Source organism: Triticum aestivum, chromosome 3A, assembly GCF_018294505.1.
Source record: "Triticum aestivum cultivar Chinese Spring chromosome 3A, IWGSC CS RefSeq v2.1, whole genome shotgun sequence".
Classification (NCBI taxonomy): domain Eukaryota; kingdom Viridiplantae; phylum Streptophyta; class Magnoliopsida; order Poales; family Poaceae; genus Triticum; species Triticum aestivum.
In genome coordinates, this window is record NC_057800.1 from 683,704,544 (window position 1) to 683,722,883 (window position 18,340).

The window sequence follows — 18,340 nt, forward strand, 5'->3', positions numbered from 1 at the left end:
AAAGAGCAACCAAGAAATTGGCACCCTCCGGAAGTTGACTTCCTATCCACTTTGTCTCCCGCCCAATCTGAGTCCGAAAAGACCACAAGGTTGAAGTTTGCTCCTCTTGGGTACCATAAGCCAAAGTTTGGGGTATGAGCCAAATATCAAAAGATTCGCTTGACCGCCACATAGTGGCTTTCCTTAGGTGCGGCTTGAAACCATGCACAAATTCCCACACTCAACATGATATCCGGTCTAGATGCACAAAGGTAAAGCAAGGAGCCAATCATGGAGCAATATACCTTTTGATCCACCGCTTTACCATTGGGATCTATGTCAAGTTGGCATTTGACGGGCATTGGAGTGGAAGCTGGCTTGACATCACTTAGCTTGAATCTCTTGAGCATGTATTGAGTATATTTGGCTTGGTTGATGAAGGTTCCTTCTCTTCTTTGCTTGATCTCGAACCCGAGAAAGAACTTCAGCTCTCCCATCATGGACATCTTGAACTTCAAGGTCATGAGAGCGGCAAACTCCTCATTGAAGGCTTTGTTAGGGGAACCAAATATAATATCATCAACATATAGTTGGCATACAAATAACTCCCCTTTGACCTTCTTAGTAAAAAGAGTGGGGTCGATTTTCCCAATTTCAAACCCACGATCTTGCAACAACTCGGTAAGGTGCTCATACCACGCACGTGGGGCTTGTTTGAGGCCATATAGTGCCTTATCGAGTTGGTACACATGATCGGGGAAATATGAATCCTCAAACCCCGGGGGTTGTTTGACATACACCAATTCATCAATAGGACCATTAAGGAAAGCACTCTTCACATCCATTTGTTGCAACTTGAAGTTATGATGAGAGGCATAAGTAATCAACAAACGAATGGATTCAAGGCGAGCAACGGGAGCAAAGGTTTCACCGTAGTCGATACCCTCGACTTGGGAGTAGCCTTTTGCTACCAAACGAGCCTTGTTGCGAACGATAATTCCATGAGCATCTTGCTTGTTCTTGAATATCCACTTGGTTCCAATGACATTGTGGTTCCCCGTTGGCCTTGGCACCAATCTACACGCCTTGTTGTGCTCAAAGTTGTTGAGTTCTTTGTGCATGGCATTAAGCCAATCGGGATCCTCGAGCGCCTCATAGACCTTTTGGGGTTCAACATAAGAAACAAACGCGTGATGTTCACAATAGTTTGCTAATTGTCTATGAGTGATTACCCCATTTCTTAAGCTTCCAAGCACATTCGTCATGAGATGACCCTTGGTAGTGAGCTTGGATGCAATCTTGGTGGTACGACACTCCAATTCCTCCTCAGGAGTGAGTTGAGGAGCGGTAACTTGATCATCTTGAGCATCGTCTTGAGCTTGCTCTTGATCTTGAACTTGCTCGGAGGTGAGAGCTTGACCTTGGGCATCGCTTGGTAGTTCACCACCATCTTGAGGTTGATTTTTCCCTTGATATTGTTCATTTGGTTTAGGACCTTCACTTTGTTCTTCGGAAGCGTGTGGGTCTTGGGTTGGTGATGGTTCCACTTGAGTGGAACATTGTCCTTCTCCTTCGGCCACAAGGGGTTCCTCAATGGGTAGGATATAACCAACACCCATTCTTCTTATGGCATGGGGAGGAATTTCATCACCTACATCACAAGTACCACTTTGCTCCACTTGGGAGCCGTTATTCTCATCAAACTCCATGTTACACGTCTCCTCAATAAGTCTCGTGGACTTACTGAGGACACGGTAAGCATGAGAGTTTGTAGCATAACCAACAAATATGCCCTCATGAGCTCTATCCTCAAATTTAGACAAACGAACAACTTTCTTGAGAATGAAACACCTACACCCGAACACCCAGAAGTACTTGAGGTTGGGCTTGTTATCGGTGAGTATCTCATATGGAGTCTTGTTCAAGCCTTTGCGGAGGTAGAGCTGATTGGATGCATGACACGCGGTGTTGATGGCTTCGGCCCAAAAATTGTATGGAGACTTGAACTCCCCCATCATGGTCCTTGCCATATCCATCAACGTTCGGTTCTTCCTGTCCGCTACACCATTTTGTTGAGGTGTGTAAGGTGCGGAATATTCATGCTTGATCCCCTCATCACTAAGAAACTCATCCAAGGCGTAGTTCTTGAACTCGATGCCATTGTCATTTCTTATTGTCAAGATCTTTGCATTGTGTTGGCGTTGAGCTTCATTTGCAAAGTCTATGATGGTTTGTTGGGTCTCACTCTTCCTCTTGAAGAAATATACCCAAGTGTATCTTGAATAATAATCCACAATCACCAAGCAATACTTTCTACCCCCAAGACTATCAAAGGATGGAGGTCCAAAGATATCCAAGTGAAGGAGCTCCAAGGGCCTCTTTGAGTAGATGATAGTCGTGGGAGGGTGAGCCTTCTCATGTAGCTTTCCTTCTATACAAGCACTTCAAGCATGATCTTTTGCAAAGCTAACATTTGTTAGTCCACGGACATGGTCTCCCTTGAGAAGACTTTGCAAAGATCTCATATTGACATGGGCTAAACGGCGATGCCAAAGCCATCCCACTCAACTTTAGCCATTAGGCATGTCGCGGTCTTAGTGGGTCGCTCCGAAAAGTTAATCACATAAAGGCTACTTTAAGAGTCTCGCTCCACAAGAGGGCCACGATATCAATATCAAAGAAAGTGGCAAAGCCCATGTGTCGGGGTTGTGCAGCGACATATGCCAAGGGATGGCTAATCATGGAGAGGGACAATAGTACATCGTCGGGCTCTAGAAGCGGGAGTGAGCGAGACCATGTACGCCTGCGAATCTTACCCAGGTTCGGGGCTCTCCTAGGAGATAACACCCCTAGTCCTGCTCTGCAGGGTCTCCTCATGATCACTATCTCAACAAGGTAGCTACAAGCTTGCTCCTTGAGCTGTTTGGCTAGAGGAGGAAGAAGAACAAGGCTAGCCCTACTTCACTCTCTCTATGTGGGTGTGTGTCTTCTAAGGTTCTAAACCCTTTGCATGGGGAAGCCTGGGGGTTTATATAGGCCTACCCCCAGGGGTACAATGGTAATCCGACCGGGTGTAGGAACTGGCCATCAGTGTCTCTAGACGCCGACTTCTCCGCCGGCTGCTGGGTCCCGCCGCTTGGTGGGTCCCACCGATTGTTGTGTACTCGGCCGACAGGCCGTGCCCGCCGCTTGCGGGTCTGGTGGATCGCTTTGCACTATAGCCTTGCTACTGATGATGGATGCTTTGTCGGGGGAAGCATGGCTACAGTACCGCCTCCTGGTGGGCGTTCACTATAGCCACTCCCTGTCTCCTCTGGTTAATGGCGCACGAACTTTGAGGGGGGAGGGGGCCGCTTGCTAGGAGGCGGCCCGCTCCCGTTGCCACCTTTTGGGGCTCGTCGACAGGTAGGGCTCGCCGCCTGCGGGCCGTATTGATAGGCCGTCGTGGGAGCGTAGCTCCCTATGTAGTAGGTAATGTCATGGGCCGTGTGGCTACAGTACCACGCCAGGTGAGGGGCGTTTGTTGGGTATGCCCGTACTGTAGCCGCGCTCAGCCCCAGATTCGGGGGTGGCAGGTTGCACTATAGCCACGCCTCGTCCCTGTTGGGGAATGCAGTAATTTCAAAAAATTTCCTACGCACACGCAAGATCCATCTAGGTGATGCATATCAATGAGAGGGGAGAGTTTTTCCACGTACCCTCGTAGACCGTAAGCGAAAGCGTTATAACAACGCGGTTGATGTAGTCGTACGTCTTCACGATCCGACCGATCCTAGCACCGAAGGTACGGTACCTCCGTGATCTGCACACGTTCAGCTCGGTGACGTCCCACGAACTCTAGATCCAGCTGAGGTCGAGGGAGAGTTTCGTCAGCACGACGGCGTGATGACGGTGATGATGAAGTTACCGACACAGGGCTTCGCCTAAGCTCTACAACGATATGAGCGAGGTGGAAATCTGTGGAGGGGGGCACCGCACACGGCTAAACAATCAACTTGTGTGTCTATGGGGTGCCCCCTCCCCTGTATATAAGGGAGTGGAGGAGGGGGAGGGCCGGCCCTCTCATGGCGCGCCCAAGGGGGGAGTCCTACTCCCGGTGGGAGTAGGATTCCCCCTTCCCTAGTTGGAGTAGGAGAGGAAGGAAGGGGGAGAGAGAGAGGAAAGGAAAGGGGGGGGGGGCGCCCCCACCCAATTCGGATTGGGCTTGGGGGGAGGGCGCCCTCCACCTTGGCCGCCTCCTCCTCTCTCCCACTAAGGCCCAATAAGGCCCATACACTCCCCGGGGGGTTCCAGTAACCCCCTGGTACTCCTGTAAATGCCCGAACTCACTCGGAACCATTCTGATGTCCAACCATAGCATTCCAATATATGGATCTTTATGTCTCAACCATTTCGAGACTCCTCGTCATGTCCGTGATCATATCCGGGACTCTGAACTACCTTCGGTACATCAAAACACATAAACTCATAATACCGATCGTCACCGAACGTTAAGCGTGCGGACCCTACAGGTTCGAGAACTATGTAGACATGACCGAGACTCACTTTCGGTCAATAACCAATAGCGGAACCTGGATGCTCATATTGGTTCCTACATATTCTACGAAGATCTTTATCGGTTAAACCGCATAACAACATACGTTGTTCCCTTTGTCATCAATATGTTACTTGCCCGAGATTCGATCGTCGGTATCTCAATACCTAGTTCAATCTCGTTACCGGCAAGTCTCTTTACTCGTTCAACTAACTCATTAGTTACATTGCTTGCAAGGCTTATAGTGATGTGCATTACCAAGAGGGCCTAGAGATACCTCTCCGACAATCAGAGTGACACATCCTAATCTCCATCTATGCCAACTCAACAAACACCATCGGAGACACCCATAGAGCATCTTTATAATCACCTAGTTACGTTGTGATGTTTGATAGTGCACTAAGTGTTCCTCCAGTATTCGGGAGTTGCATAATCTCATAGTCATAGGAACATGTATAAGTTATGGAGAAAGCAATAGCAATAAACTAATGATCAAAGTGCTAAGCTAACGGATGGGTCATGTCAATCACATCATTTTCTAATGATGTGATCCCATTTATCAAATGACAACTCATGTCTATGGTTAGGAAACTTAACCATCTTTGATTAATGAGCTAGTCAAGTAGAGGCATACTAGTGACTCTCTGTTTGTCTATGTATTCACACATGTACTAAGTTTCCGGTTAATACAATTCTAGCATGAATAATAAACATTTATCATGATATAAGGAAATATAAATAACAACTTTATTATTGCCTCTAGGGCATATTTCCTTCAGTCCCATCACGGTTATGTGGGTGCAAATTTTGAGGGTTCGTGGGGCCGCCTGCTAGAAGCCGGCCACCTCAGAGCCGCCTTCTGGTATTCTACCGCCTTCTAGCAGCTGGCCTCCTAGACCAGCCGGCCCAAGAAGCCGGTCGTTCGTCCAGGAGGTGTGAAGGGCGCAGTCGGCTCTGATGTCTTAAAATACCATGGGGGGCTGATGAGGTAGTCAGCCCCGGTCATTTACTCCGACAGTAGTCCCCGAAGCTGGTGGGGCGCCGCGCCGAGGAGCGTCAGCAGCTTCATACTCTGAGTTACCTGGCAGCTTTTCTTTGTCCGTCTTCTGGAGGCGCCGACAACTAGGAGCCGGCCGTGGCCAAGCGGGCCACCTAGTGAACTTGAAACGTCGTGGTGGGGGGCGGGTGGCACGCCAGCCAGATGACAGGCTTGCCGCCCGTTGCTCGCCTGCCATGCAGCGCCATCAGGCCAGGCCGGCAAGCCAGCCCATGCGCGTGACGGGACGTCGCCGCATGCCAGGGCCCACCACTATAGGGCCTCAGCACGCGCGTGGATCCACTACGGCCGAGGCGGGCGGTTGGGCTTCTGTGGCACATTAACCGCAGCCGTTAAGGCGCGGAAGGTGCGGGGTCATGGGGAGAGTGGGCGCAGTTAATCCCATGATCTCCCATGTCTCGCCCCCTCGGCTCCACCACCAAGGGAAGGAGGGGGCGGTAGACGCACGCGCACCCTCCTCTCCCTTCGTCTTTGCCTTTTTCCTTTCTCTTCTCCTTGCTGCCGCCGCACCCCTTCCTCTTGTCGAGGCACTGCAGCAGCTTGCCGTCGCCGGGCCTCCTTGCACCGCGGCTTCCTCATTCCGCCGCGGATTCACCCGCTCGTCGCGAACGGGCCGGCGATTGGGATGGCTCCAACGTCCATGAAGTTCACCTCACTTTCCTTCGCCAGACGCGACAGCTACCTCGCGAGATGCACGTAAAGGTGCGTGTTCCTCCCAAGGCGGAGATCTCGTCGGCGCCGGAGGATAGCGAACACGTCGTCTTCCGGACGCACTTTCTTCGCGGCTTTGGCCTGCCGGCGAGAAGCTTCTTCCACTCCTTCCTCACTTTTTACAAAGTCCAGCTGCACCACCTCACGCCGAATACGGTGGTGCTGCTGGCCGCCTTGGTCACCCTCTGCGAAGGCTACCTCGGCACACTCCCCACCCTTGAGATCTTGGGGGAGTTCTTCTACCTCATGCTCGGTACCGCCGCCAAGAAAGAGGAGGCCCAATGAGGAGCCTGCGTCATAGTGCGGTGTTCGGGTTCCGGGTTCCGCTTCCTGGCCCTCGCCTTGCTGCAGTCGGCCAAGCTGTGGCAGAAATCTTACTTCTACAGCAAGAACATCCAGCCAACGATGGACTACATCAACCTGCCGGCTTGTGCAACCGGCCCGCCGGTCGAGCCCCACACCAACTGGCAATTTCGGCCGAAGAACCTGTCGGCCGCCTCCTCCGCCGCTCTCGCCCGACTTCAGGTGATGATGGAGTCAGAGGGCCTCAAGGCCTCGGATCTGCTAACCGCCTTCGTGGCGCGCCGAGTGCTTCCCTTCCAAGCCCAGCAGCACATCATCAGCCGCATGAGCGGGCACCGGGACCCAGGCCAACTATGCACCAAGGAGTTGTCGGACGTGGAGGTGGTCTGGCTGGTGAATTACTTCTCCAACTGCAAGCTCTCGGAGAAGGAGTGGCGATTCGGCAAGCCGCCGTACAGCCGCGCACACTCGCCGCCTGCGGTAAGTCTTTTAATTCTGTTTCCTCCGTTCTTGCCGCCTGACCAGTCAGCCATGGTGCAGATCTTCTCAACCCAGTCGATGACCGATGCTCTGGCCCCAGGTTATCAGTACCTGCCGGACCAGTCGGTGAGCGACGTGGACGACCCCGATTTGGGGGAGGCCGACATGGAAGGGGACGACGCCACATGCGGTGGTGGTGATGGAGCAGGCAACTCCTCAGGAGGCGACCTTCAGATTGGCCGGATGATGATGATGAGGACAACAAGCCGCGTCATACTCACGGCATTGACAAGGCAGGCGCGAGCTCTTCGGCCACACCGACAGCAACAAGCGGTGCGCCGAAGTGCCGAGCCGACATCAAGCTATATGGTGGCCGGCCCAAGAAGCCCAAGTGGCAGGAGGCCGCCACGAAGGCGGCCCAATTCCATAAGGCCCCAAGACGGCTACCACTGGTGTCCGGGTAAGTGTCTTGATCCTTTTTGTGTTTCTGCCTTGCGTTGTTTTAGGGAATTGACAGTAGGAGAGAACTCCTGTATTTTTCATAGATCTATATAAATGGGGTGTTTACATAGACATACACAGTTACACACATTGGGACAACCATCCACTGGCATCACCACCAGTGGGGGTGTAGAAATCTAACACCTCTCAACTTTGTGCTACTGTTTTGGCTAGACTGTGTTTACAAGGAATGAGATCAGAGCAAGCGTGGCCTAGGCAAGCGTGGCCCTAGTCAAGTGTGGCACAGTAGGAGAGCAGGGCCGTTCTGCGAGCAGCTTTGACCCTATGTTGCAACAGTCCAAGATCCTCCTTGAAGCACGTGTGCCAGGACCCAATGGTGGGATTGACTCCTCTAAAGTACTTGTTATTTCTTTCTTTCCACAGGCTCCAGGCAGCAGTTAGGAAAATCTCAGTGAGGAAGGGGTTGGGCCAATCCGTTCGTGCAAGCTGTAGAGCAGTGAGCCTATTATCAAAGTCAGGCCACTCAACATGCAGTTTGGCCCAATATCTCTTGCTAAACTAGCAAGTAAAAACCATGCGGTCCACTGTTTCTTCAATGTTCCGGCCACAAAGAGACAAGTGAAGTCATTTCCAATGTTGCAGTGCCTCCTGCGAAGCATGTTGCGTGTGTTAAGTCTGTCGTGGAACAGTAACCAACCAAACACTTTGATCTTCATTGTGCAACAAGATTTCCAGAGATGCTGAAAGGCAGGGTTTGTGTGTGTTAAGTTTGTCGTGGAACTAGATTTCTGCCTTGCGTTTGCTTTTCTTCTCCTTGCAAAACTTCTTATTTCTCTTTCTCTTATCTTGTGGAGCAGGGCCCCTCTCTCTCGCGCGGGCCCAGTCAGACTTGGTGATTGGGACGGCAAGCGGCTCCGTGGAACCCCGCCGCATGGATCCGCTCGCGATCTCCAGGAGGCGACGGAGAGGAACGCGTAGAAGGTGCGCTAGGAGCAGGAGGAGGCAGAGCGGAAGAAGGCGGAGGCGGCCAAGGCGGTGCAAGCAGAGGCTGATGCCGCGGCCAAGACCCAAGCCGATGCAGCGGCCAAGGCGCAAGCCGACGCGGCCGCCATGGCGCAGGCGGAGGAGCCGTCCCGCAGCCGGGATCCGGAGTCCACCAGCCCGCAATGGGCGGACCCATCGATGCGGGAGGGCCAGGCACCGATAGGAGAAGCCGGTGTTGACCAACCGGTCTTGGAGAAGGGAAGGGGCGGCCCTGTTCTCTTGGGGGCGGAGGTGCCCCCGCAGACGCCGACTGCCAGCGCGTCGGGAAGTCGGCCTGAGGCGCCGTTGGTGCCGCCATCTAGCGGCGAACTGGTGGTGGGGCCGACTCCTACGGCCCGCTCTTCGGTGCACCGATGTCCGGAGAAGGCTATCTCGGCACCGCGGCCATTGGAAATTGGGGCCGCCAGCTCGTCGGCCCCTGACACCGAAGCCACCAGTGCCGCTCCACCGGGTTGGACGCCTGGGGGCGGCACCGGTGTCTTGAACTTGGCTGCGCAAGACGTCTAGACACATTTCAATGCCCAAGGCGCCGCCCTCCAGCAGTAGACGCAGGAGTTCCTGGTGACGCGAGCAGCCGTCTGGGTATGTTTATTACTTCTTGCTTTTGTTTTGGTTCCTTGCAATCTTCCGTGGGGGCGCGCCAGCACACCCACTTGGTGTAGCCCCCAAGTTCCGGGCCAGCTGCTGAGCAGGCGGCTCAGAACTATAAGTTAGATCCGTGTGCTGACTTGTCTTTTCCTTTTGTTGCTTTTGCTGCAGGATTATCACAACGTCCGCGTGGCGGCCTATAACTCCCAATTCCAGGAGCTGGCCAAGCGGACCGCTGACCTCAACCAGAGCCGGAGTAAGTGCTCTATCTTTCTTCTCGCGGGGGGCCGTCAGTGCACCCGCTGGGTGTAGCCCCCGAGATTCGGGCCGACTGCTGAGCAGCCGGGCCGGATCTTCCGACAACTATCTTTGGTGTTGATGTTTTTTCTTATTCTCCGTCTTGGCAGAGGCCGCCACAGACCTGCAAAGAGCCTGGGTGCAGCCAAAACCGCGCTTCGTGCCAAGGAGGAGGAGCGCGGCCATGCGGCCAAGGAGTGCGACCGCCTAGCCAAGGAGCTAGTGGACTAGGCGGAGCGGCACAAGAGGGAGCTCCAGAAGTTGAAGGTCAGCGAAGCCAACCTTCAGGCCGAGTTCGAGACTCATCGTTCGAACTGGGCTAAGAAGGAGAAGGCCCTGTCCGGCGGCTACGGTGAGATCGAGGATATGATTGATGGTGAGTTATTTTTTTCCTTTCGTTCAGCCGCCGACTACTATATGAGACGGCTTCTGGCTTCAGACTTCTTTTTTCTTCTTGCACAGAGTTCTTTCCTGGTCATGCCGTTGCTGCCAGCCAGGCTATCGAGGCACGCCGCGACGAGCAAAGAAGGGATGGTGCAGAAATCGTGCCTAACGTGCCCCGAACCCTCAGCGAGCAGCTTCTCGCCGTTCAAGCGCGCATGCAGCCGGCTCATCGGATGCTCTGCCGCCTGCAGCACATCGGGGCTCAGGTGCTGACCGCCCTCTGGCCGGATGCTCAGATCCCATGCACTCCTAGCTGGACTGCCGACTGGCTGGAGGTGGCAGTCAGCCGCTTCGAGGCTTGGAAGGGCGCCGCGGCTCGGGCTGGCACTCGGAGAGCCTTGGAGTTCATCAAGGCATGGTACCCAGGCCTGGACCTAGCCTAGCTGGCCACCTTCCAGCAGGAGGCCGCACCGGAGCTGGCGGTGGTGAGCCGCGACCTTACTCAACGCACGGCGGCAATCGCCGACTATGCTGACACCATCGTGTTCATCCCCGAGCTGAAAGAGGAGGGCGCTGAAGTGCCGCCCAACTGGTTCAGGCTGAACCCGAAGTATGGGGAGGACTCGGCGGAGGAGATTGCCTCCAACGACGAGGGTGAAGACGAGGAGGACGAGGACGGCGAAGACGACGCACCGGATGACGGAGCAGGTAGCCGGCTCTCAACTGGACCAAGTCTCGACCAACGAGCCACGCGCTACCGCGCCGACTGCTGCCGGAGTTAATCAGGACGAGACCTCGCAGTCGGCCGCTCCACCATCCGGCGCCGCTGCCTCCGCCTACTTGCCGGACCTGCTTGCTGCTTCCTTGGCCTAGACGGCCAATTTATCTTATCTTTTCCTGTTCATGTAATCTTTTGAACAAGTTAGATTCCCGCAATTCCACCCACTGGGGGTGTATTTTCAAACTCTGTTGAATGCTGGCCGAGGGCCTTTTGCTTATGTAAATTAATTTACTCGCACAAGTATGTGCCTTGTCGGGTTCCACTTTGCCTTGCTTTTCTGTTCCGTTTTGGCTTTTTTCCTTTACCATCTTCCTTTGGCTGCCGCCCTGCCAGCCAGACAGCCGCTCTACGGTCTGTGGCTGGGTCAGGGACTAAGCAGTTTTTTGGATAGACATGTACTTTGGCCGCTTAGAACATAGAAATTCAAGTGAGAAGCCAGCCGGCTACTCAGCAGCCGGACGATGAGGTAAGGGGCCAGCTTGGCCTATGCTGATGTTTTGCTTAGTCATTTTTCATGTGGACAACATTTCACGCCTTTAGCTCTTGCCGGCCGGACAGTCGCTCTGCGAACCGCGGCTTGCGGCAAGAGAGGGCTTAGATGTCGGCACACTACTTGTCCGACTGTAGGTATTATCAACATAGGACAAGGCGGTGAACCCCCGGGCCGATTGGTCGGACCCGGTGCCAAGCGGAAGAAAAGGAAAACACATTCATAGGAATAATCTTATCATATAGATAAAAAGGGTAGCCCCCCGAGTGCTCCTCGAGGGGCCCGATGTCTTTGCTCTTAACACAAAAGGTAGCGTAATACATATTGCATTAACTGTAAAATCTTCAGAGAAGATTTGCGTTCCATGGGTGCTCTGTTTCCTTGTTGGAGTCGTCTCTCTTGCGTGCCCTGGGCTTCTGCGTGTTGATGAGGTAGTAGGAGTCGTTGCCTAAGGCTTTCCTGATGATGAAGGGGCCCTCCCATGGGGCCGAGAGCTTGTGCTGGCCGGCTGTTCGCTGGATCAGTCGGAGCACAAAGTCTCCCTCTCGGAAGGATTGAGGCCTGACCTTCCGGCTGTGGTAGCGGTGCAGGCCCTGCTGGTAGATGGCGGACCAGCTGAGTGCTAGCAGCCGTCCCTCTTCCAGTAGGCCGACACCGTCTTCTCGTGCTTCCGCCTTCGTGTACATGGTGACGCGAGGCGAGTCAAACTCGATGTCAGTTGGGATTATGGCCTCGGCCCCGTACATGAGGAAGAAAGGAGTGAAGCCGGTTGCTTTGTTCGGCGTGGTTCGGAGACTCCAGAGGACGACCGGCAGCTTGTCGATCCAGCAGCCGGCCGAACGCTTCAGCGGCTCGATCAGTCGGGGCTTGATGCCGGACAAGATGAGTCCGTTTACTCGCTTGACTAGGCCGTCTGATTGCAGATGGGCAATAGACGCTAAGTCAGTCAGATGCCTTGCGTCGCGTAGAAACGGGCCAAGGCGCCTTTCGCAAAGTTGGTTCCATTGTCAGGATGATGCTGTGCGGCACACCATATCAAACGGTGATATTTGCAATGAAGGTCACAGCAGTCGGACCACTCACTTTCTTGATTGGCTCCGCTTCAATCCACTTGGTGAATTTGTCCACGGTAACCAGCAGATGGGTCATGCCGCCGCGTGCTGTCTTGAATGGGCCCACCATGTCCAGTCCCCAGATGGCAAATGGCCAAGTGAGGGGATGGTCTTGAGTGCAGAAGCCGGCAGGTGTTGCTTGGAGCCAAATTTTTGGCACCCTTTGCACTTCTTGACCAATTCCTTGGCGTCGTCCAAAACATTCGGCCAGAAGAATCCATGGCGGAAAGCTTTGGCGACAAGGGATCTGGAGGCTGCATGGTGGCCATACTCGCCTTGGTGGATGTCTTTGAGGATTGCCTTGCCTTTCTCTGGCTCGACACAGCGCTGGAAGACGCCAGTCACGCTGTGCCTGGCAAGCTCTCTGTTTACTATTCATGTATGTTGCTGCTCGGCGTTGCACTTGCCGGGCCAAGATCTCGTTGGCTGGTAGCTCTACACTCACCAGGAAGTTAAGGATGGGCTGCGCCCATGATGGTGCTTCGACCACTGTCATCACGGCCATTGGTACCAGGGTGGTTGTGCTGGGAGGAGGCGGGTTGGAATCGGCCGCCGCTTGCTGCGTCATTGAAGTCCCCGATCCGGCTGCTGCAGCTCCTGGGCCAGGTTCTAAAGTCCCCGGGCTGGGTGCGACTCCTGCAGCCCCCGTGTCGCTTGCCGAAGTCCCTGAGCCAACTGCTGCAGCCCCCGGGACGGATTCTGAAGTCCCTGGGCCTGGTGCGACTGCTGCAGTCCCCGAGCAGCCCATCGAAGTCCCCGGGCCGGCTGCTGCAGCCCCCGAGTCAGATCCGACTATTCCAGGAGTAGCGGGTACGAAGATGGACTCTGATTCTGGCGAAGGCTTGATAGACGGCTTGCGGAGGCACTGGAGGGAGACACCGACTGGTATTGCTTGGCGGGTGGAGCCGATCCGTGCTAGGGCATCAGCTTGCTCGTTGTCGGCCCGTGGCACATGAAGGAACTCACACCCGTCAAAGTATCTGCTGATCTGCTGGATGAGGAAGCGGTAGCTTGCCATGTTTGCATCCTTGGCGTCCCAGTCGCCAGACGACTGCTAGACTACCAAGTCCGAGTCGCTGTAGCACAGAATCCAGCGGATGCCAATCTCCTTGGCCAGTCAGATTCCGTGTACGAGCGCCTCATACTCGGCCACATTGTTGGAGGCGGCAAAGTGAATTTGCAGTGTGTATCTGAGCTTGTCTCCTTTGGGAGAGGTGAGGATGATGCCAGCTCCCAAACCGGTTCGCATCTTCGAGCCATCAAAGTGCATCCGCCAATGGGTGGAGTCCGGAGCTGGCGGCAGGTACTGGGTCTCGGCCTAGTTGACGAGGAAGTCAGCCAGTGCTTGGGACTTGATGGTGGTGCGTGGCTGGTAGAAGATGGTGTAAGGGGCCAGCTCGATGGCCCATTTGGCCACCTGGCCTAATGCATCTCTGTTTCCTATGATCTCAACAAGCGGGGCGGTGCAAACGACCATGATGGAGTGCTCTTGGAAATATTGCTTGAGTTTTTTGGCGGCAAAGTACACGTCGTAGCACATCTTCTCGTAGTGGGGGTAATTCTGCTTGGAGGCCAACATCACCTCACTCAAGTAGTACACGGGCCACTGGACCGGCTGTGCCCTGCCGTCTTCTGGGTGTTCTACCACAATGAAAATGCTGACCACCCAGCTGGTGGCGGCGATGTACAGGAACATGGGCTCTTTAGCAGCCGGAGCTGCCAGGACAGGCGGCATAGTCAGTACTTTCTTGAGCTAGACAAAGGCCTCGTCCGCCTTGTCGTTCCACTCGAAGTGAGTGGTTTTCTTCATTAACTAGTACAAGGGAAGAGCCTTCTCACCCAACCGACTGATGAAGCAGCTGATGGACGCCAAGCAGCCAGTAAACTTCTGGACGTCTCACAGCCGGGTGGGTCTCTCCATCCACTCAATGGCCTTGATCTTCATAAGGTTGCACTCGATGCCGCGTTCTGAGACAAGGAAGCCAAGGAGCTGGCCGGCTGGGACTCCAAAGACACACTTCTCTGGGTTGAGCTTGATTTGAAAACAACGCAGATTGTCAAAAGTCTCCTTGAGATCTTCTAGGAGGGTGCCAAGCTTCTCCGTCTTCACCACAATATCGTCTATGTAGACGAGGGCATTTCTGCCGAGTTTCTTGAGGAGGCACACCTGCATGCAACATAGAAAAGTGGCACCGGCATTTCTCTAGCCGAATGTCATGGTTAGGTAGCAGAAGGCTCCGAATGGTGTGATGAAGGCGGTCTTCAGCCGATCATCTGGGTTCAGCTTGATCTGGTGGTAGCCGTAGTAGGCATCAAGGAAAGACAGTAGCTCGCATCCGGTTGTGGAGTCTATCACTTGATCAATTCGGGGAAAAGCAAACGGATCTTTGGGGCAGACTTTGTTGAGGTTGGTGTAATCAATACACATGCGCCACTTGTAGTTCTTCTTCAGTACAAGGACTGGGTTGGCAAGCCACTCTGGAAAGAACACTTCCATGATGAAGTCGGCTGCTAGCAGGCGGGCGATCTCTTTACCAACAATCATTCTCTTCTCTTCTGCAGGCGGCGGAGGGGCTGCTTGACTGGCTTTGCATCTGATCTGACATGTAGCTTGTGCTCGGCGAAATCCGTCGGAACACCCAGCATGTCTTTGGGAGACCATGCGAAGATGTCCCAATTCTCACGGAGGAAATCGACGAGCTTACTTTCCTATTTGCTGTCGAGGTTAGCCCCTATGACAGCATGCCTCTTCGGGTGCTCCGGGTCCAAGGGGATCTTCTTTTTTTCTTTGGCCAACTGGAAGGAACCCTGGGTCTCCGACTCCTTGGGATCTGGTGACAGATCCGGCTGCTTGCTGGCCATGGCCACAACCCGGTCCAAGAGCTTCTTCTCGGCAGCAATCACAAGGGACTCGGCTAGCCGGCTGCTAGCAGCAGCACAGGCGACTGACTTCTCATAGTCGCGGGCTATAGTGATAATGCCTTTGGTACCCGACATCTTTGTCTTGAGGTAGGCATAGTGCGGCACTGCCATGAACTTGGCTAGAGCTGGCCGGCCTAGGAGCGTGTGGTAAGGGCTCTCCAGGTCAACCACCGCAAACCAAATTGGCTCGCGGAGGAAGTGATCTTTATCTCCGAAGAGGACATCTATCTTGATCTTGCCAATTGGTGAACAGAAAGGCCAGGTACAATGCCATGGAAGACAGTCCGACTGGGCTGGAGTTGTTTCTCTTTGATGCACAACTTCTCCATGGTGTCACGGTAGAGGATGTTGATGCTGCTACCGCCATCTATCAGGACTCGAGAGAAATGAGCAGCTCGCCTCTCTATTGAAAAGGTGGCATCTAGCACTATGGCGTAGGAACCTGGAGAAGGCATCACCTCCGGGTGGTCAACACGGCTCCAGCTGATGGGCCTCTCGGACCAGTGCATGAACTCTGGGGCTTCGGAAGTGACTGCATTCACCTCATGATGCTGCTGGCACCGGCTATGCCTGTCGTCAGCCACACTGGTGAAGACGGCGTAGGCTCCGTGTTCTTCGAGGAACTCATCTTGGATGGCAGCAACTGGGCGGGCCGCCGGCTGCTGAGGAGGCGGAGCCGGCTGGCCGGTAGGTGGAGGCGGCAGTCCTTCACCCTTGGCAATTCGGGTGAGCCAGCGGCACTTCCGGGTGCTGTGGTTGGATTGCTTCACGCTGCTGTGGAACTTGCAGGGAGCATCCAGGGTTTGCTCATAGGAGAAGGCAGGCAACCAAGCGGGCTTGCCGCCCTTCTGACGCTTGGGGCCGGGCTGACCCTCCTGCTGCTGTTCTTCTATTGCCACTTGCCGGCTGGTGGAAGCCGACTGCTGGGCCTTGTGCTTGTTGTCGTTCTACTGCTGGCGCCGACTGTTGTCACCAGCCGGCATCTGAGGAGTCAGAGGGAGTACTTTCCCAGATGCGTCCACTTGGAGCTCCGACTTCATAGAGGAGTCGAGAGTGGCGTACTTGTCTGCTATGATCAGCAATTCGTCGAGTGTAGCCGGCTCGTCGGTGCTTGAGTAGGGTGCCCTCTCGGCACCCGGCAGTGAAGTACTCTATGGCTTGCACCTCGTGCACCCCTTCCCAGGAGTTGCGCAGTTCGACCCACCGCATCAAGTACTCGTGGGTGGACTCGATCGGGCCTTGGACGCACACAGAGAGCTGGCGAGGCTTGGGTGACCGCTTGTAAGTGCTGGTGAAGTTGCAGATGAAGACTTTGGTGAAGTCCAGCCAGCTGTTGACGCTATAGGCTGTAGGCTTGACCCTGGAGCATGAGAGGAACGTACTTCATGGCAACGCACTTGTTGCCGTTTGCTATGTTGACGGCGGTGGAGTAGTCAACAAGCCAATCTTCTGGCTTCACGGAGCCGTTGTACTTGGGAGTGTCTTGAGGGAGCGAGAACCCTTTGGGGAAGGGCTCATCGCGAATGCGGGGGCCGAAACAAGGCGGGCCGATAGCATCTTCCTCCTCTATCGCCAGGGATCAAGCCAGTCGGTCGATCCGGTGGCGGGCGTCATTTTCTCCGACTCCTTCACGGGGGCCTAGCCGGTCTCCGAGAGTCGGGTGCTCAACAGCCTGCGGGGAGGCGTGCCTCTCCCTATGCGGGGTAGGTGAACGATCGCCCCGCTGCTCGACTGCTCGAGGGCGGTCGTCTTGGTCGCGCTTGATGGTGATGCGTGTGCGGCTGCGGCTAGCAGCCGACTCTTGGTCTCTTTGGTCACGGGCGCCACCTGTCTGCGTCTGGGAGGTCGCACCGTGTTCTCAGTGGGGGGGGGGGGGAGGTTCTCAGCGTGCAGGCCGGGTTCCACCACGCGGCGGCCGGCTTCTTGCTGTGCGGCGGCCGCATCGAGGAGCTCCTGGATGCGCTTCGTCATGCAGTGTCGCTCGTCACCCTCCAGGTGATATAGTTCATCTGCCGCCGCCTGGGCGGCGCGTAGGTTCTCTAAGGGCATGGCGTAGATGGGGCGGTCGGCTCCCAGCATGCTGGCGATGGCCGTGCCACGCTGCCGAATGGTGCCCATCCGGCTCGGCTCGCCAGCAGCCGGCGTGTCGCAGACAGTGCGGTTGATCTTGCGTTGGTAGGCTTCGCTAAGGCGCCTCACGACTGCCAGCTTCTGGGCGCTCTCGAGGAGCGAGACACGGAAGGCTTCTAACATCGTTCCGTCCGTGTTCTCCGCAACAGGTGCGGATAAGCCCTGCACTGCCGCCTGCAGCGGGTCGTCAGCAGCCCCATCAGAGGCTCCAACGTGGCTGATGACTAGCACCTCCGTGACGGTGCTGTTGCTGGCGTCGCTGGTTGCAGGAGGGAGCGGGTCATCGATGACCACCACGTTAGCGGGGAAGGAATCGAGGGATGCCACGTCAAAGTTGACGAGCATCGGTTCGGTGGAGCCAACAGACTCTATGTCGAAGGCGGGCTCATTGGCGATGTGGAGCTTGCCAAGGAGGTCAACGAAGCAGATTTCGGAGCTGGTTGCACCCATGTCGGGCGTAGGTTCATCGGAGAGGCGGATCCTGCCGATGAGGTCGGCGAGACTACTTGCGGTGCAAGCGGCTTCTGCGCCGTGCAACATGTCAATGCAGACACCATCCACCATGCCGGGCTGGCTGTGTTCGCTGGGAAGGAAAAGGGTTCCCGTCCAGAACGTGTTTTCGGACGACGCTGCACCTTACCCGATGGTGGGCGCCAAATGTCGGGGTTGTGCAGCGACATATGCCAAGGGATGGCTAATCATGGAGAGGGACAAGAGTACGTCGAGTGAGCGAGACCGCATACACCTACGAATCTTACCCAGGTTCGAGGCTCTCCTAGGAGGTAACACCCATAGTCCTGCTCAGCAGGGTCTCTGCATGATCAGTATCTCAACAAGATAGCTACAAGCTTGCTCCTTGAGCTGTTTGGCTAGAGGAGGAAGAAGAACAAGGCTAGCCCTACTTCACTCTCTCTATGTGGGTGTCTGTCTTCTAAGGTTCTGAACCCTTTGCATGGGGAAGCCTGGGGGGTTTATATAGGCCTACCCCCAGGGGTACAATGGCAATCTGGCCGGGTGTAGGACCCGGCCATCGGTGTCTCTAGATGTCGGATTCTCTGTCGGCTGC